The sequence below is a fragment of the Symphalangus syndactylus genome, chromosome 9, assembly GCF_028878055.3.
Source record: "Symphalangus syndactylus isolate Jambi chromosome 9, NHGRI_mSymSyn1-v2.1_pri, whole genome shotgun sequence".
NCBI classification, from domain to species: Eukaryota; Metazoa; Chordata; class Mammalia; order Primates; family Hylobatidae; genus Symphalangus; species Symphalangus syndactylus.
In genome coordinates this window covers 98,757,979-98,779,780 of record NC_072431.2, presented here as the reverse complement: position 1 = coordinate 98,779,780, position 21,802 = coordinate 98,757,979, and the positions used below count along the sequence as shown (strand labels likewise).

Sequence of the window (21,802 nt, the reverse complement as noted above, 5' to 3'; positions counted from 1 at the left end):
TTGCTCTCTTCTCTCCACATTTTATCCCCAGGCCTAAAGCACTTCCTGGTACATAGTAAGTTCACAAAGGATTTCATGATACTGAATTAATATTAATCAATCAATATATTAACACTAATAAGCAATCTCTATGCACAAACAAGGCAGTTTAACCCAACAAGGAATTTTTAGTTTGGGGAGGAAAACTATGTCCTCTCCTGCTAGTACTTCCTGCACTTTGCCAAAATTAGTTTGATCTCTCCTGCTGCAAACTGGACTTGTGGGCATCCAGTCATACTTCTTCTACCCTGTTGGTGAATAGCTCAGAAAGGGGCAAGTTCTCAGGAGAAGGCCCTCAGGGAAACTTCTAAAAGGAAAAAACTGCCACTCAAGAAGCTCTTTCCTTTGATGTATATAGATAATATATACTCTGCAATTCCAGGGGGTTGAACACTAGGAAAAGTGGACGTTGATTAATAGTTTACCTCTGTGCAGGACTCAGACAAATTGGAGCAGGCCCAGATAAGATTCCTTCCCTGCCACCTGCACTATTGTTTCTGGTGGAAAAACCTAAAGATTAGGGAGAAACCACTTTAGCTGGGTGCCCCGTTTTGTTGTTAGAAACTCCTTTGTCCCAAGACCAGGGAGCTGCTTTATAAATTCACATCAGGGTCATCTGATGCTTCAGTGGAAAGTACACTTGCTTGACTTGCTGTTGGTTAGAGCCAAGAGATTTAACAGCTCTGTAAAGTTGGATGTTAACTAGTAGAAACCTGATAAAATACAAATGACTTTTTATCTAATCACAAAGGCAAGTAATATTAATCCAATGAAGAAAACTGAAAAAGTTAAGGTATACTTTATTGGCCTGTGAGAAATTAACTGCTCTTTTATGTAAGGTAGCAATTTTATCAAACATTTGTCTTTCACTCATTATATAAGCAAAGCTTTCTCATGCTGTCCTTCAAATTAGATTTGTTATCTTGCTAGTTCCCTCATTAACGAGTTTAGTAACATTTGGACAATTATTATGTATTTAAATGAAGTTATTTTCTAAAATCATTTTGAAAATTACATATTTTACACAATTAATGCTGTAATTTGTATAAATAGGTTTGATTATACTAAAAGGAAAATAAATTTGGCAAGTAAATCTGTTTGATTTCTTAGGAATGAAATTAGTTGCTTTTTAAAGTCAGGTTATTAAGGTATAAGTCACATACAGTAAATTCATGCTTTATGGTGTACAGTTCTACAAATTTTGACAAATACATTTAGTCATATGCCATCACCACAAGGCAAGATATAGAATATTTCTATCACCCCAAATGTCCCCTTGTGCTCCTTTTTGTTGTCAATACTCAGTTTTAAATCCAACCCCCCTGTTGTTTTTTTTTTATCCTGTATATTTTGAATACAAGTTCTTTACCAAATATATGTTGTTTACCAAATATTTTCTCTGAGCATATAGACTGTCATTTAACAGTGTCTTTTATAGAGAAACTGTCATGACAAAAGTCCAGCAGGAGGTTGTAGGGCTCTAGGCATAAGGGCTAGGGTTGGAGTAGGTGCCATTCATTGAAACAACAGAGAAGGAAAGACCCCTGTTCTATTAGGGATAGGAGATATGGAGTCAGGAAGAACATCTGGGCTAACCATTAGGGACATGGTTACTGGGCAGGGGTCTCAGGTGGAAGCTTGTTATAGGAGTAAGCTGAGGTGACAGAAGATGGGGGCACAAGAGTGGTCATACTAGAAGCAGATGGTGACTGATGTCTGGCTGACCTACTGGCCTATAGCTTTTGGAATACCCCTTTCTTGTGACTGACTAGGTTCAGGCCCAGAATCTGGGGTGACAGTGGATCCTTGGGAAGGAGTCTTTAACCCTAGCTTAAAAAATTAGGAGGACTCCGCCCTGTGGAATTCCACAGACTATCAAAGGTAGAGTCATTATCCTGTGTGACTGTGCATTTCAAGGAACTTCTCCTAAACTTGCTTTGATAATTATATGTTGCTTTGCTAATTTGGATGAAGAACAACATAGTCAGAAAACAGTTTAAATATAGTGAAACCATATTTACTGGTTTATTCACTAAATAGCTATTGACGCATATGCTATGCTGGGCACCGTTGTAGGGATCACAGCAGGCAGGTCACAACAGGCAAAACAAGAGAGATAGGCCTTGCTTTCATATGGTTCACATTCTAGTGATGGAGGGCAGAGTATGAATAGACAAGTAAACAAATATGAAAAAAAAGACATTTCAAATAATGGTGAAGTGCTTTTATATAATCAATAGACAATAGGATCACGATGGCAGGGGTCATATTGTACTGGCTCATCGAGGTAGTATGGCTCTGTCATTGGGGTTGTAAGCTGAAACATGACTGAGGCAGGTCTCAATCAATAGAGGTTTGTTTAGCTGAGGTGGAGGATGAATCTAGGGAAAAAAAATTCAAGCCACAGGAGGATCTGTGACCAGTGCTTTTTCCAAAGGGGATTTGGGGAACTTCAGTATTCAAAGGACAAGCAGGAGGGGAAAATAAAAAGACAGGGAGGATAGGCAATGAGGAAGACGGTTACTTTCTTGTGAGGCTCTGATTAGCCTCAGTAAATCTGCATTTTTACATGTGAAAAGAGGGACTAGAGAAAAACTGAACTATGTATTATCCCTGCTCAGTAAATCTACGTTTTACATAAGATAAAGTAAACATATGAAAAGAGGGAATAGACGAAATCAAGCTTTTTTGTGACTTTGTTATAAGTCCAAAAAGATACTAACAAGTATTGGTGAGAGTGTAGCAAAATTGGAACCCTCTTACATTGCTAGTGGGAAAGTAAAGTGGTTGTAGCCACTTAAGAAAATAATTTGTCAGTTGCTCAAAATACTAAGCATAGAGTTGCCATTTGACCCAGCAATTCCACTTCTGTCTACCCAAGAAAATAAATATGTATGTTCACACAAAGACTTGTACATGAATGTTCACAGAAGTGATATTCATAATAATCAAAGAGTAGAAATAACATCACAAATTTTCATCAACTGATGAATGGATAAACAAGATGCAGTCTATCCATGCAAAGGAGAGTTCTTCAGCAATAAAAAAAAATAAAATGAAATACTGATATCTACTACAACAATGTGGATAAACCTCATAAACATACTGAGTGAACAAAACCAGCCACAAAAAAATCATGTATTTTATGATCCCGTTTATGTAAAATGTTCAGAATAGTCAAATCAATAGAAACAGAAAGTGGCTGAGTGGTTGTCTAGGGCTGGAGAATGGGAAGGGCGAATGGGAGTGCCTGTGACTGGATAGGAGGTTTCTTGGGGGGATGATGAAAATACTATGAATTAGATTATGGTGATGGTTGCACAATTCTGTAACTATACTAAAAACCAGGACATTGTTCCCTTTAACTGTACTGTTTATAAATTATATATCAACGAACTATTAAAAAAAAATGAGACCAACATGAAAATACCTGAGGGGCAAGGCGTTTCCAGAGAGGGAACTGCAAGTCTGAGCACCTGAGGTAGGAATGAATTTGCTTTATTTTTGGAACAGAGAGGATGTCAGTAAGGCTGAAGTTAGTTGAGGAAGGAGAGGGAAGTAGGGGCCAGTTCAGCCTGGGTCTGTTAAGGCATGGCCAGGAGTTTGGATTTTATTTTGAATGTAATGAGAAGTCACTGGAGAGTTTGTAAGATAGTGACATGATGTGACGCATTTTAAGAGTAGTCTGGCTACCTTGTGGGTATTGACTCTGGGGGCATGAAAGGATGCAGTAAGACCAGCCAGTAGCCATTGTAGCAATTTGGGTAAGACTCAGAAATGCTGTAGATTTTTTTTTCTTCTCTTTTTTCTTTTCCATAAGCAAAAAGCAAGGTCACCTTATATTTAGTAGAACAGTTCTCATGAGCCATCCCAGGACAAGACGCTAGCCAAAATATTTGACCCACTGTTAATTTTTACTACCCTAAACAAGATATACAACAAATAATCTGTTAATACTGAAAAGTTTAAGCTACTCTTATATCATTAGTATTTATAAAGGAAGTATTATCCCAATTTAGTATCTAAATTCACTTTTCCCTTCAAAAAGCACTGTCAAGGTAAAACATGGGCCACTTTTCGTGTCTCTGACAACTCTTTCCACACTAATTCCCTAGCTCACAGCAACAAAATGGGTTTTCTTCATCATAAACTACGTTCATCAGTTCTAAATTTGGAACAGGAACAAAAAGGCATCTGCAGAAAAACAGAATTTACATCAGACTCTTCTTGCCCAAGGGCTTATTTGCTTTGTGCAAACTGAAGTGGGTGGCAGAGAATAGGCAGGCTTTGTTAGACCATTACTCATGTAATGAGATTTGAGGTCTGCTATTCAACACAATTTTCAATGGGCACTTTCTCCAGGGCTAAATTGCTGCCTACAGACATTTTGATTATCAAATATAATTTAAAAGTAAAAAAGGACAAAATACCCCTTATTTTCTCTAATCCCTACCCTTTGAGTTTGTCAGTTTATCTAATAGAGAGGAGGTTTGCATATCAGGGAAATGTGCTCAACCTCGGAATGTCTGACTCTCATCTAGGACTCCTCCAGCCTTCCTTCCATCCCGTGACAGTTCCCAAGGTATCTCTCCAGATGCCCCAGATATTTCTATGTCAGGAGCCAATCAACCTTGAAAGTATGAAGTGATTTGACACCTTGTCTTTCAGTCAGCCCCAAACATTCATATACAGGCTGAGTATCCCTTATCTGAAACACTTGGGACCAGAAGTATTTCAGACTTTTTGTTTGTTTGGATTTGGGAACATTTGCATTATGCCAGTTGAGAATCCCTAATGTGAAAATCTGAAACCTGAAGTCCTCCAATGAGCATGTCCTTTGACCACCATGCTGTTGCTCGAAAAGTTTGGGATTTTGGAGCATTTGGGATTTTGGACTTTCAAACTGGAGATGCTCAAACTGTACCACATATTCATTTCTCTATAAAATTGAGACATCCCCCCTGCACTGGTTACAGATCCTGTTAATCAGTTCTAAATCTGCTCCTGTCTCAGTGTGATTTTCTTCTAGGTTCTACCCTTCATAATCCTTTGCACCCCCTTGTGAAGTTTGTTGTGCCCCTAACCCCTTTAACTGTTAATTCTTGTCCCAATTATAGCTTGGATTCTAAAAAGGTTGAAGTATGCATTAAAGTAGATTTGCAGGTAGCTTTAGAACTTAAAGTTCAAGTCCTGTCTCTAAACTGATATGACACTGTCTTACTGATAGGGACAGGAGGCAGGCAAATTCTGGGCAGAAGAGAGCAGGTTCCTGGCAAGGGCCCCACCCTCAAGCCTGGAACCGCAGCCCAAAGTGAGAACATACATTCCTATTTTCCCACTTGAATGTTGCCTTTTCCAAAACCACCCATGGCCCACCTGGCCTCCCGTCCTGTGCCCATAAAAACCACAGGATCCACTGGCAGCAGAGAGAAGCAGCTGGAGGTCGGAGACTATGGTTGAATGTCAGAGAGGAGCAGCTTGACTTCAGAGGGACAGCTTGATGGGACAGCTTCGAAGAGGAGTCTGGCTGGGTACAGCCAGATTCTGGGGAAAGATTACCTTTCCACTCCATCCCCTTTCCAGCTCCCTTTCCCACTGAGATCCACTTTCACTTGCAATAAAATCCCCTGCATTTGCCATCTCCAATTTGTTTATGTGACCTAATTCCTCCTGGACAGTGGACAAGAACTTGAGTGTGGCTGCAAAAGGCTGCCACACTGACCCTTCACTGAGCTGTTAACACTTAAGCCATCCATGGACAGCAAAATTGAAGGAGCACTGACTGTAACACTCCTTCTGGGGCTTCAGGTGTTGCAGGCACCCTCATAGATTCTGCCACGGGGCCAGCACGGATTCGTTCCTGATGGCACCCAAAAGTGCTCACCCTGGCTCCTGCACCTGCTCACCTATGTGCTCCCTCCCACAAGGGGTTGAGCACAGCAAGTTTGAGTGCCTTTGCCTGTGCACCCCAGTTCCCACCTGCGAAGGAGTCAGGGAAATTTCCTGCTTCATTACCACCTGTTGCCAAGTAACACTGTACCTCACCGTGATCACTCATTGCTTTATGCCATGGTAGTAGCCTGATAGGTCCACTAGCTCTCAGCTGTCAGTCACCTGCTGTGCACAACCCACCCCACCACACACCTCCAAACTGGGTACACTGGAATGTCTGGCTATCTTCTACACTATGCTCAGGCTAGGGGGAATCATGGGACCCTGTCTCAGGCCCTCTCCACCTAAGTCCACCATGCTGGCATTCCTGCTGTGCCCACTCCACATAGCCACAAGACACTTTGCTAGATGGTAAACCAGAATATCATATGGAAAGCAAGCTATAAATTCCCTGAGCTCTGGGATTGTCAAACCTCTCAGGGAATCCCAGAGATCTAATAGAACACCGGAACTAGGGCACAAAGCCCACACTAAAATGAGATTAATTTTTCCTCCTCTCTCACCTAGCTTTTCCTACCCCTAGCCCCACAAGGTCTTTTGTACTTGTGTGATGGAAATGTCCCTTCTGGCATAACTTCTATTCTTTCAGGCTTCGATGATTGATTCCTGATTTGTGAAAACCCCATTTGGGAATTTTCTAGAAAAGTATTATTTTTCTTTCCTAATGCCCTGTTTTTATGATTTTTGTCTTGATAGGGACTTTAAAATGCTCAAAGCTGAACTATGACTTTTTTGTTCTCAGCACTGTCCATCTTCCCCTTTCCTGGAGCAAAAAGTCTCAGACTCTCAGCCAAGTCTGAATGCCAGAAAAACTGCTTGGCAAGATGGATGGAAGTATACTTTACCAAAAAAAGAAAATACATCGTATGAATTTTCAAAACCTTATTATGGATGTTGTTTCATGGCTGTATTATATTCTTATAAATTGTGTTCCTATCCTGCTAATTCCCCATATTGATATATAGATAACTTCTCCTGTTACTAAAATATCACCTCTCAATATACACATAAAAAAAAACCTCACCAACAACAACCTTACTCCATACCCTCTCCATAGTAAGTCATTATCATTTATTTAAATCTTTGCTAATCTGATCAATTTGTTTTGCATTTTTCTTTTTTTTTTTTTTTTTTTTTTTTTGAGAAGGAGTCTCGCTCTTTCACCCAGGCTGGAGTGCAGTGGCGCGATCTCGGCTTACTGCAGGCTCCGTTCCCCGGGGTTCACGCCATTCTCCTGCCTCAGCCTCCCGCGTAGCTGGGACTACAGGCACCCGCCACCTCGCCCGGCTAATTTTTTTGTATTTTTTAGTAGAGACGGGGTTTCACCATGTTAGCCAGGATGGTCTCGATCTCCTGACCTCGTGATCCGCCCGCCTCGGCCTCCCAAAGTGCTGGGATTACAGGCGTGAGCCACCGCACCCGGCCTGTTTTGCATTTTTCTGAGTGGTAATGAGATTATACATTTTTGACCTTCTCTGATTTCTTTTTTTTCTTTTTCAGTTTTTAATTGTATATTCAAATTATTTGCCTATTTTTCTATTAAGTACATTTTGGGGAGTGTAGAAATAAATAAAGACCATTCACATGAAAAGAAGTTGAGACTATACATTCAGAGCTTGCCATAGCAAGTCCATCAGCCATCATCACTCCTCTTTGTCAGAGACTCAAGGGCAGTAAAGGGAATGGGAAAGCTTTATAGTGAGGGTGATATGGTTTGGCTCTGTGTCCCCACCCAAATCTCATCTCAAATTATAATTCCCATGTGTCGAGGGAGAGACCTGGTGAGAAGCAACTGGATCATAGGGGAGTATTTTCCCCTTGCTGTTCTTGTGATACTGAGTGAGTTTTTATGATATCTGGTTGTTTGATAAATGTCTTGTGCCTTCCCCTTCTTCCTCTCTTCTGCTTCCCTGTGAACAAAGTGCCTGCTTTCCCTTCGCCTTGCACCATGAATGTAAGTTTCCTGAGGCCTCCTCTGCCACATGGAACTGTGAGTCAATTAAACCTCTTTCCTTCCTAAATTATCCAGTCTCAGGTATTTCTTTATAGCAGTGTGAAAATGGGCTAATACGGTGGGGAAAAAAAGAAGCTTTCAGGTATGCCCCAATTGGAAACTGTTGGCATAGGGAAGCTGGAGGCTGACTAACTACAAGGAGGAGATTTTATATGATTTATAGATGAAGATTCTGGTTGACTTATGAAGTTGAAAGTGTAATTAGAGAAGCTGACAGGACCAAGTCCTTACCATTTGGGCCAAGTTCAATTGCTGCAGAAGTTGAGGGTCAGAATTCTTTTTATATGTGGTCTGGCCATTGTCTGTTTGTATTTTCAGTCTCTTAGAAGGGGAAAGATGTGTGTCTCTCTCTCTTTAATATTCAAGATATTAAGTATAGATTAAGGGGATTCTATATTTTTTTATGTACATTGCAAACTGATCCTAAGTTTTGAATTTTTCTAATGTGTTTTAAAATTTTATAGGAACTATCATTTTTATGACCTCTATTTCTTTTTTACATTCAAAGATTTAAAATATTCACCTGTATTTTCTTGTGGTAATTTTATGGTGCTACTTTTTTCTTTACATTGCTTATTTTAACCTATTTGGAATTTATGCTGGTATAAGGTAGAAACTAGTTTTTTTTTTTTAATCCAAATTGATATTCAGTTGTCTCAACATCACTGATTGGTAAACATATTCATTCCCTAGCAAGGGATTTTCCAGTAAGAGTTTTGATTTTGATGAAATTATAATATCAGAAAGTGAATTTTAATTAAACTCTAAACTGATAAAATGCCTTTCAGATCCTTAAATGATCAGAGTCCAGCTGGAGAAGGGCAGGTAGTAAATATCATCATGGGCAGCAAGAAGAAAATTCAGAAAAACTTGCTGGGGCATGCATTTCATTCACAAAAGCTTACTGTGTGTACATTTTTTTGTCTTAAATATACAGTAAAATGCACAAATCTTTAAACCATTCAGTGACTTTGCACAAATGCATACACCTGTGCAACTTAAACTATCAAGATATGGAACATTACAGTCACCTTAGAAGTTCTCTCATATTCTTTCCCAATCAGCCCCTGCCAACCCTACAGAAGCAATTACTGTTCTGATTTTTTTCATCATCATACATTAGCTTTGTCTGTTGTCATCTACAAACTGCTTTGAAATGCTTGAAAAATAGTATGCTTTGATGGAAGGATAGAAGAATGAATAGAGAGATAGTTATGCAATAAAGAAAGTACATATAATGCCATGATAAAACCTGAGTAGTAGGTATTTGACTATTTCCTGTAAAATGCTTTCAACTTTTCTATATGCTTGGAAATTTACATAATAAAATGTTAGAAATGAGAAAAGAAAAGAAAAATTCCAATGAAGAGCTAAAACACTTCTGAAGAAGATCATGATCAGAGAATATATCTTGCTAGATATCAAGAAAGATATAAAGATATATAAATCCATGCAATATGTTGATATACAGATAGAAAAATTGGACAGTGGAGCAGAATAGAGAACACAGAAATAGACCTACACGTATGCAGAATCTTTACTTATGACAGAAAGAGCATTGCAGATCAGTGGGGAAAGAATGGACTTTTTAAGAAATGATACTTGCACAATTAGTTGTCTACATGGAAAAATAAAATAAAATAATATTCTTTTCTAACAGTGTAATGCCAAATGACTTACAGATTAAATGGGAGGGCAAACCTGTGAAAGTTTTAGAAGATGTGCTAGATGTAGTTGACTGATGTTCAGAATCCATTTCCACTTTCTTCTGATATGTGTCACAAAAGATCAGAAGTCTCAAAAATCAAACAAACAAACAAACAAAATCCCAACTTCCCAGCAGCTAAGGATGTTGATACAAATTAGATCTCATCTTTTAGGTACACTCACATGGGATTTAAAAGGTGGCAAAAAGGCTTACGCTTGCTACTTTGGGCTGTTTTCTGCATCAGGCAGGACCATGGAGAGCTCCACTGCTTGCCCACCTGCCTGAGTGGTGGAGGGGGCAGGTGCACTGGCAGCAGTAGCTGAGCTCTGTCCAAGGCTTTGGTCACTGACTTCAGAGCTGTCAAGATGTGGTTGATTTTTTGGCCATGGCCAATTTGCAATTTCCTGATCTTGGATCATAGCTACAGTGGTACATCCTTGAATTCAATAGTTGCAGTCTTGGCCTTTTGATTACCTTCTTCCAGATTTGTGCAAAGGTCAGTTTCGTGATTTCTGGGAGTCATTTCTGGAGGCTCAACCTAGATCCTACTCCTGGAGGCTAATGTAGATTTCATCAGAATTAACTCCCTCTTTGAAACCATCCAAGCATTAGTGTTTGTGGTGGTTTTGTGTTGTTGCTAATAGCTGGCTTGCCCCAACATCCCCCACTGGACTTCCTAGATTTTTCATCCTCCATGCCACCAACATCCTGTATTAAATTTCTTTTGTCTCATGCAGAGTGGTTTCTGTTTCTCTGGCTGTACCTTGACTGATACACACAACTACAAACATCACTGGGAATGAATCTCAGAAACCTGAAAAAGAAAGGCAATGGCAGCAGAATGCCAACAGTATAATTGCATTCATATGAATTTAATAAATATAATAAATAAATATTATTAAAAATAATATATTGGTTAGGGCTAAAAATGTGTGCTAAATTTATAAAGAAAATCTGTTGGAAAATTTCAGCAATGAAAATATAATTTTTGACTATCACTAAATTAGCCGCTTGTAAAAGAGAAAGAAAGGAAATAGGCAACAGGTTAGCAAAATCTAAGCCCACTGACAGCATCTACAGCAAAGCAGGTGACAAGGTATCCATCTGAAGATCTGGGTATAATATATCTCAGAATCTACCACCTGAGACATGGAAGAGAGTATGTAACCATTGGCTCCCATCTCCCAGAGTTGCCTTCAAACATGTTAATGCCTTGTTAATACTGTGATGCTTTCAGCTTTGTACATGCTCCGGAGTGACTATGTAGGCCCCTACAGATGCTTCGCATGACAGCGGCCGAGAAGCCCAGGATAGCAAGCAAGAGAAACGCCAGTGCAGCCAAGCCAAGGGCTGTACACAATGGTCAGAACAAAACAGTGGGACTAGATGTCAGCCAGAGTCTAAGATGCACCCAGCACAATCCTAAATCCTGGCAATAGAAACTACATTTTCTTTACAAGGGCACATGGAACATTTAGGAAAATTGTCCATATTTTAAACCATAAAGAAAACCTCAATAGATTCCCAAGAATAGTAATAACACTAAGAGCATTCTCTGACCCCAGTGAAATAAAATTAGCAATGAATTAAAAATAATAATAGTTTTTTAAACTACACACACACACAGCCCCTAGGTCAAAAGGGAAATACTAAGCAAAATTGCAGAATTTCTCAAAAACAAAAAAATGAAAACATTGCATATCAGATGTATAGTTGAAGCACTGAAAGGAAAAAATATATGCTATATAAAGAATACGCATATATGTGTGTTTGTGTGTGTGTGTGTATAATTAATTCCTAACTCCAAAAACTAGAAGAAAAACAAAGCAAAATTTAAAAAGCCAAAGAAAGGAGCTAATAAGACAAAAGTAGAATTTAATGGGTTAGAAAACAGAAAAATACTAGAATTAGTAGATAAACACAAAAATTGTTTCTTTGAACAAAATTTAAATAGACAATTCATTAGCCAGCCTAATGAAAGAAAAAAAAAAGTCATGGTGGGGAAATGATAAAGGAGAAATAACCTCAATCATGGACTCTCAACAAATCCTAAGAAATGACTTTGGCATTGAGTGACCATTAGTCCCACTCAGTGGCTACCTATGCTCCCAGCATTCCATCCAGTAACCACATTCTGCAGCAATCAAGAATGTCCTGATTTGGAAAATAATTTCTATGCTCACCTTAATTGTACACAAATCTATATATAAATTTGAAAACATAAATTGAAATGAATAATTTATTAAAAAATGTGTAGCAGCAAAATTATCCAAAGCAGAGACAAAAGTCTAAACAGGCCAATCACCCCACAAGACAAAGAGGAAATAGTTTTGTGGATTCCCCACAAAATAAGCGCTGGGATCAGATCTTAGTTTTGTGGTGAATTTTACCAAACTTTTAAAGATCAGATAATACTAATGTTACTTACATATTCCAAAGCACAGAAAAGAAAAATTTCCCAATTTATTTTGTGAAGGGAGACAATTGACACCAAACTTGAAAAAGATTATACCACAAAGAAAACTATAAACCAGTCTCACTTATGACTATCCATGCAAAAACCTTAAACTATCAACCAATAGACTATAACGGCAAAATTAAAAAATATTGTGTCCTAAGTGATTCCTCTTCCCAGACATATAAACTGTGTTAAACATTAGAAAGTCTTTGAACATAATTCATCATACTAATCAAGCTAAGGAGAAAGATCATATTTTTTTCTCCCCAGGTGCAGAAGTATTTGATAAAATTCAAAACTCATTCATGTAAGAAAAAACCTCAATAAACTATAAGAATTATTATATACTTCCCAAATGACTCAGTGCAATAGTGAATGTAGTACCTTATGTATTAGAAAACTTCTAGGCTTTTTCTCTAAAGTCAGGAACAAGATAGAAATGCCAGCTATGGCATTATGTTAAAAGACTTTCTAATGTTTAACACAGTTTATATGTCTGGGAAGAGGAATCACTTAGGACACAATATTTTTTAATTTTGCCGTTATAGTCTATTGGTTGATAGTTTAAGGTTTTTGCATGGATAGTCATAAGTGAGACTGGTTTATAGTTTTCTTTGTGGTATAATCTTTTTCAAGTTTGGTGTCAATTGTCTCCCTTCACAAAATAAATTGGGAAATTTTTCTTTTCTGTGCTTTGGAATATGTAAGGAAATGCCAGCTATGGCATTTCCTCAGCAATACTATCATAAAGAGAAAACTTAGAGATACATGAAGTGAAAAGAAAGAGGTAGAATTATCTCTGTTTACATATGAGATAATTTTATATGTGGGAAACTCAAAGAATCAACGGAAAAAATGCTAAAAATCATAGGATCTTTTGATAAGATAGCAGATTGTAAAATCAATATGTAAAAAGCAATAGCTTTTATATGTATAAATAAAAACTAGTTTGAAGATACAATAAAAGGTCCCACCTATAATAGTAAAGATAAACTCACAAATATACACATAAACTTAATAAAAAAGGTTCTAAAGCTCTATGAGTAAGACTAAAAAACAGTCCAGAAGAACAAAAAAGTAGATTTGAAGCTCATAAAGGGGTGACGTCAGTTCTTCCCTATATGATTTATAAACTTATGAATTTAATTGAATTCAAATAAAAACACCATTTTTCTGGAGCTAAAGTTCTTTAAAAGAAATAAGCAAGCAAGAATAGCAGAAAACCCCCGAAAAATAAGAACAATGAAAGAAGGGGATAGCCTTTCCAGATACTACATCATATCATAAACCGGGTATGAAATCAGTGTACTGTTAGTGCTTGACTAGGTAAAACAGAGCAGTGGAACAGAATAGAAAATTCAGAGGTAGACTCAATTGCAAATAGAAATTTAGTATACGATAAAGATGACATCACCAATCAAAAGAGTGAGGGAAGGGAGTAAACTTTTAAACTTAAGTTTACCATTCATGGGAATGTAAAAATAAAGGATGAGACAAAGGAAAGGGAAGACAGTGAGAATTTATTAGGTGCCTACTATGGAGCCAAGCACTGTATCAGACACTTCGATAGTATTATCTCAATACTCAGCACAGTTCTGTAGGACAGTTATTATTATTCCTATTTCATAGTTGAGATATGAAGTCTACGAGATTAAATTTTCTGAGGTCACCAAGAGTATAAATAGAAAAGATAAGATTTAAGCCCAGTTCTCTATGACTTCAAATCTTGTGCTTTCTTTTCCAGTATATGTGAAACGAGTGTGTATGGAGATCAGGGAGGAAATAGTTCAGGGCACAGTGGGCAGCCAGGTCAAAGATGTAAGATAGGATTAGGTCAAGAGAGCCTTGATTCTTGTTAAGATATGCAAAATTGACCTCAAAAGCAAAAGGAATTATTACAATTTCTTGGATTGTGATGCAAATGTAAGAAAAGTTTCCCTGAAAGCATTGGCAGAAATAAAGCATGGTTGATTTAGTCTATGCCACCAATCCAAATCCAAATGAACATGTAATCTAGTAAAAACTACATGCTTACTTTGTAAATACAGCTTGGAGGCAGATCCTCTAACCTCGTTTTCCGACCAGAATGCACCCCTGGGCTGCTCCTATGTAGGCAATCCAGAGCTGCCACTTCCAGGCCAGGGTATGCTGGACAGATGCGAGAAGAAAGCCAAAACTCTGCACAGAGACCCTTGCCAGAAACTGGGTAGCTGACCTTCTCATTGGCAAAAGGCAAGAGAGTTTCCCACCGGGCTTTATGAGTATAGTAATATGAGGCATGTAATTTTCTTGAAATCAAGTGCAGAAGTTATAGCTGCTATTTTGAATACATGCTGGGTTTAAAATTTGCTTTCACATATTCCTAAATTGTGTGTCATTTTTCATGCAGTTGAAACCAAAGAGGCAAAGTCCTAAAACTTTAAAAGATTTTTTCCACATCATAAAAACCTTAGTCAACGCTTTTCCTTATGTTCATAGAGTTAATGAACTTACTTATTAATATTTTTGCAGCTACAATTCAAATGTGATATCCCCTCATATCTAAGCACTTCTCTCTGAGCAACAGAAGCTTTAAACTATATTGCACATACCTTAAAATTCTATGTGCCCTTTGGGAAAATATATGTGCTTGCTCCCTCTGTGTTCAGAAGCCCCCATAAATGGTGCGTTGTGTCTGCCGTTATTACCATCTGGTAGCTGACATCAATTCCCTTGCCAATTTCCTCCAACAAGGCAGCCTTATATGAACGCTTGAGGTAATATTTGACAGGCTTTGGCGACACAGTGGGGATTAGGCTTGGTTCCTTTATTGTGCTGCCTCTCTGGTGGAGATTTCTCAGAATCTGGGCAATTCTCAGATTTGAAAAATTCTAATAGCTTAGCTGGAAGAAAGCAAGTGAGGGAAGAGGGCAATGAATTAGTTCTCTGCAGGCCTATTCATTCCCATGTGCTGCAGGTGGTAACCAGCGACCAGAGAGTGTCCGGATGTACCTTAATAACCAGGAGCTGCATTAGTCAGCATATTTTCAGCATGGGTCTCATCTTTAGTACACTTACTTAATTGAGCATCAGAGAAGCCATGATCAAATTAATATTCAAGCAAAGCTTTGGATTAGTAACCGAATGAAAGCCACATGGCTCCCTTGCTGTTCGGCTGAGTGGTGATCGCTGTTTCATACAATTGCCAGATGTCCAGCTTTGAGAACATGATACTCAAAAAGAATAAAATCAGCTTGGTTTTCATGAGCAAGTAAATGATGATTCAGATCTACCCATTTCATTGATGCAGGAGAATAGAAGGGCACGAAGACCATCAATGCAGAGCCAATTGGGGAAGGCATCAAGCCTGTTATGGAGTGAAGTGGAAGAAAGAATACTGACTCAGAGAAGAGGGATCTCTATTCTAGTCACTCCCTTGCTCTTACTAGCTGTGTGGCATTGGCAAGGGACCTTGGTCTCTGAAAATCAGGTTTTACACCTGTAACATAAAGTGAGAACATATACATTAGAGGGTTGTGATGAGCATTAGCCAGAATATAGTTAGGAGATCACAGTGGGAATTTAATGGAAGGTAGCTGGGTCAGAATAACTGTGGCCCCTTGGATCAGAATGGTGCTCAAGGTCAGTGTGACTATGGCCCCTTTGGTCACGATGACACTTAGGGACCTCATGGTTCTGAGTCTCCATTCAACAAGATAAACCAGTATAGGCCAGGACCCAGAGACTGAACAAAAAATACACCTGGATAGGGCAAACCCTAGAAGTAAGTCAGCTGCAAAAAAAAGAGTGCAAGGGCAAAGAGGTGGGACAAAGGATAGGGTAAGTGTGAAAATGGAGACATGTTGCAGATCAGATGCCCAGTCAAGCATCAGAAAGCTCTGATACCTGGTCCTGACAAGTGAGTGGTACATCCTCAGAGATATTCAGGCCAGCCAATTGACCTCAGGAAGTAGGGATCAGCCTAGCCACTTAACGTGATTCACCTACATTCCTGGGGGAAATGCTATCATTGAGGCCAAAACATCAGAAATAATTCAATGGTTTACTTAAAATCTGGTAGTTCTTGAAACCATATGACACTGTTCCTACAGACAGATTGGAATTTTTTGTTCTTTTTGAGAGGGGTAGGTAAACAGCTACTGCATTCTTCTAACATTCAGAATTTGGCTGTACTTGGCCATCTTCCCTGCCTCAATCCACACAAAGGACTTTGAAATTGTGGTGGTACTGTACTTTATTCACCACTGGATCTCAGTACCTAACATACCACCTTCATGAAATTCCTTACAGTTCGGTTGGATGGATGGATGGATGGATGGATGGATGGATGGATGGATGGATGGTTGGATGGATGGATGGATGGATGAATATGCTATTATTTGTCTTCCTAGATTATCTTTTTCCTCCCTTTTATTCAAAACCATCTCTCCTTTCTTCAGCCACCCTAACTTATTTCCTCAGAAGCAGATTCTTGTGTCTTGCTCTGGGCTGTTAGAGCACTTGGCTCATATCTCTGGTAGAGCACCCAGTGCACCTTCTTGTGATTTTTCTGTATCTGTTTCTCTCATTTCCATCAGATTATGAGCTCTTAAAAGATGCATGCTCTCTCTTACTCACATTTACTCCCTAACACCAGGAACAACACCAAGTCAATGTTGGGTGAATGATAATTGAATAAACTTAGTCCCCTCATGCAAGAAGACCTCCCTTTCAGTTCTTGGATGCCAAAAATTGGCTGCTGCTTTATTTGATCCACAGCAGATGTTTTAAGGCCTGGCAGAGAAGTCCACACATTGGTATCTTCTGATGAAATTCACCAAGGAAGTCAGCACCAGTAACCATAACAAGTTAAAATTTTAGCAAAATGTCCTCTTGTGTCTTTCTGAAAGTGAGTCTCCCTGAACTGTATGTATTCCCTCACTCTCAAGCAGCTTTAGATTTGGAGTCTGGTTAGTGGTTTAGAGCGTGGATGCTGGAGTCAGACTGTCTGGGATTGAATCTTGTCTCTACCAATTCTTAACCGTCTGCTTAACCTCCCTGGGCCTCACTTTCTTCATCCATAAGAAGGGGATAATAACAATAGTACCTATCTCATAGGATTGCACTGAGAATTACACAAATAGGTAATAAATGCTTAGAACAGTGTCTGGCATGTAGTAACCACTTAAGCACCAAACATTTCTGTTGACAATTTGCCCTATGTTAAATATAGGAAAGGAAAAGAGAGAACTTCTGGTCTGGACAAAATATTATAGAAAATGGGCAAATGGAATGAAGAGACATTTTGCAGAAGAGGATATACAGATGGCAAATAAGTATATGAAAACATGTTCAAAATCGTTAGCCATCAAAAAATGCAAATTAAGAACTTGGTCAGATATTACTTCACACCTATCAAAATGGGTAAAACAAAAAATAGTAACAACATCAGAGCTGGTGAGGATGCAAAGGGGCTGGATCATCCCACATTGCTGGTGGAAATCAAAAATGGCCAGGCTGCTCTGAAAAACAGTTTGGCAGTTTCTTATAAAATTAAACATGCCACTACCATATGGGCCAGCAATTGCACTCTTGATTATTTGCCCTAGAGAAATTAAAACTTATGTGCACACCAAAAGAAGTACACAATTGTTCACAGTAGCTTCCTTTGCAATAGACGAAACTGCAATCAGCTCAGATGTCTTTCAACAGATGAATGGGTTAGATAAATTGTGGTACATCCATAACATGGAATATTTTTCAGCAATAAAAAGGAATGAACTATTGATACATGAAACCATCTGAATGAATCTCCAGAGAATTATGCTAAGTGAAAAAACAATAACAATGGTTATATGTTATATATACTATATGATTTAATTTCTATAACACTCCCAAAATAATAAAATGATAGAGATAGAGGACAGATTATTGGTTGTCAGGGACCGCTGTGGAGTCTGGGAGGGTAAAGGGAAGGGGCATGGCTGTAAAAGAGCAACAGGAGAGATCTCTGTGGTGTTGGAAATGTTTAGTATCTTGACTGGTGCTGGATACAAGAACTTATACAAATGATAAAATTGTATAGAACTCAATACACACAGACAGAGTTGGGGAAATCTGAAGATAGGTGGACTGTACCAATATCGTCTTTGAGATACTGTGATATTGTGCTGTAGTTTTACAAAATGTCACCATCGGGGGAAAGTGTGCACAATATACAAGGGATCTATCTCTCTGTATTATTTCTTACAACTACATGTGAACTACAATTATCTCAATTAAAATGCCAATTAAAATAAAATAGGAAAAGACAACCATTCACCTTGCCTCTTATTTTAGTAGGTATTTATTGTTAATGTGACAATTCATATCTGAAAGATTAAATATGTTCTATTTTTTTTTTCAGTGAAAGGACAATAAATGACATCAGATTTTCTTACAGATTAAAGAGTTCCCTATTATCAGGACCTGACATGTGTTCAAAACTGCCCAGAGCAAAGACACAGTGCTCACTTACCAGGGGATATTGATCTGAGACAGCTCACTCTCCTAAGAGGCTGATGGAGACAACCAACGAGATCCAGCAAGATCTCTGGGATACAACAGGCCTATGAATATTCAGTGCTCTCTCTTCCTCTCTCTTTCCCTCTCCCTGAATTGAGAAGGTAGAGCCTCATCACTCATCAACACAGAAACTACCCCTAGATTGGCTATGAAAGGCAAATCTTTTAAGAGAACATTTTATAGATTACTGACTAAAATAAATTGTCTGGAAATGTTCAATCATTTTATAAATCATTCTTATTCATAAAGTTGGGATATTTGTGATTAAAGTGAAAATATATTCATTTAAAGCTAGTTACCATTAGGCATCCATCAGGAATGAAGGCACAAGTGAATTCAGCCATACATCAAAGGGCTCTTGGACTACAAATCATGCCATGGACACAACGGCTCCTTGCACTTACGCTGGGAGCACTGTAGGCTGAGGGTCTATGACTTCAGCACTGCACATATGTGGTTGTTATTTAGAACTCTCCAAGGTATAGATTTACATTACCATCTGCCCTGTCAGTTGCTATTTACATCTGCCTTAAAAGGGGGAGGGGCATAATCAATTAAAGAGTATGTACAAAGCCCTGGGAAAAATCAACAACAGCAACAACAGCCTGAACTTGGGAGTAGTAGACATGCCTATTCAAAGGGGAAATAAGGGATTCATACTCTTCTCTCTTTGAAAATATTCCCTTTCAACTGTGGAAATTAAGTGACAAAAGGATTTGTTAAAATCTACAGGCTGGAATACGCTTAACACAATTAAGCTTCTCCAAAGAGCCTTAGAAAAATCTAAGTTATATATTTTAAAATCCATTAATGATGAATTGGACTTTTAAAAAATTTAAAAGCTATGCTTTGTGAAAGACTCCATGAAAAGATTAAAAATACAAACTGCAAACTGGGAGAAAATATTTGCAACCCATATTTCTAATATAGAACTAGTATCTGGAATATCTAGGATCCAGTTCAAAACTCAACAGTAATATAAAAAGTCCCATTAGAAGGTCGACAAGAGACATGAAGTAACATTTCACCAGAGAAAATATACAGATGACAAATAAGCACATGAAAAAAATGTTTACCATAATTAGCCATGCACAGAATGCAAATTAAAACCATGATGAGATATTACTACTGAACCTACCTCTGAGAATGGCTTTTTAAAAATACTGGCAACACCAAATGCTGGTGAAGATACAGAAAAACTGGACCCTTCGTACATTGCTGGTGGAAATGGGAAATGCTACAGCCACTTTGGTGTTATTGTAAAAGGAAACATGCAATTGTCAGTAATTACTCTTCTGGGCATTATCCTAGAGAAATTAAAAATTACGTTCATGCAAAAGCCTCTCTGCATGAATGTTCATAGCAGCTTTATTTATAATAGCCAAACATTGGTAACAATCCAGCTGTATATATAAGATGTCACACAAACTGTGGTCCATTCTATGGAATACTATTCGGCAATAACAAAGAATAAATTATTGATGCACACAACAACCTGAATGGATCTCTAGGGAATAATGCTGAGTGAAAAAAAAAAGCCAAACCCAAAAGGCTACCTACTGTATTATTCCATTATTAAAACATTCTTGAATTGACAAAACTATAGAAATGGAAAATGGATTCGTGGTGGCTGAGGTTAAAAAGTGATTGGGAGCAGGAGGTTAGGAAGGAATGGGGTGGGTGTGGCTATATAACAGCAAGATAAGGGAGGCTTGTGGTGATAGAAATGTTCTGTATATATTCATGTAAATACCAACATACTGGTTTTGATATTGTAGGATAGTTTCATAAGATGTTACCATTGGGTGTAACTGCTTATGTATAGGGGATCTCACTGTATTATCCCTTACAACGGCATGTAAATCTATTATCTCAAAACAGTTTAATTCAAAAGAAGAATGTAAGGACTTCAGAAGGAAAGTATATCTTTTCCACTCAAGTTTGGATTGAAGATGCTGCTAACTCGTTGACCAACAAGGCTGTTGTTAAGAAGATAAAGTAATGCAGGGTTTAATGCCTAGGTGATGGGTTGATAGGTCCAGCAAACCACCATGGCACACGTTTACCTGTGTAACAAACCTGTGCATCCTGCACATGTATCCCAGAACTTAAAATAAAATTTAAAAAATGAAGAAGATAAAGCAGGCAGTTTGGAACATAGACCTGCTTCTAGGCCCTGTCTCTCAACATCTAGGGCCTTCCCTTCCTAGACAAGAGCATCACCTTTCAGCAACCCTCATCTCTTTCCAGGAGGTCCCAATAAGGATCACCACAAAATGGAACAGGCAAAGAAGTCCACTCTCTGCTTCTCTGTTACCATGGCATAAGTCTAACCCTAGGAGTCAACCTCTTCGTGAGTTTACTATGGTTCTAGCCCTGTTATTTGAGATCCTGGCAAGTGGGAGGGAGGCACCAACCAACACATTGCCAGTGGCAAGCAGGCAGTTGAAACCAACAAGGGGTTGCCAGGGACCTGCTCTGCAGGGAACCTCAGGAAAGACTGGAAAAAATGTGGATGTGTGGATGGTGCTCACGTATCTTCTGTGAGAACATATTTCTTGGGCATCACTGGGTGGTCCATTGGCTGCCATCAGGGGGTCTGGAGCCCTTCCAGTGGGTCCTGATACCTACCTGATCTCCCAGACTGGCCTTCCTGCTTTGGAGTCCAAACTGCTGCTCCTCCAAACCCCAGTGGGCTCTCCTCCAGTGAGCAGAGCCAAAACATAGACCCTTCCTCTCCAGAAGACAGCATGTCTCCTCCCTCCCCCACCTTGTTTAAACATCCACTCTTGAGTGCCTATGTATTCCTAATATTGGTACACTTGGCTTTGTTCCTTTGAAGGAGGAAATTTTTTCTGGCCTGCACACTATAACCCATAGATTTGGGGGCTGCTTTCTTTGCTATGTGCTGTGTCAAATGCTCTCTTTGGCGAGAGGTATTGCAAAGTGGTTACGAGCGTGGACCCTAGCATTTCATTACCCCATTCAAACCCTAGCTTCACTATGTGGGGAGACCTTGGTTAGATGATTTGGTAACTCTTGAGCCCCAGCTTCCTCATCAATAAAATGGGATGATGACTGTAGCTCA

General features: G+C 38.8%; 1 long non-coding RNA gene across 1 annotated transcript in view; it reads right to left on the bottom strand.

Moving 5' to 3' along the window:
* The window catches only part of LOC134731444 (uncharacterized), a 115,120-nt gene that overhangs the window by 83,798 nt on the left and 9,520 nt on the right, over window positions 1-21,802 (bottom strand). The window lies entirely within an intron of this gene.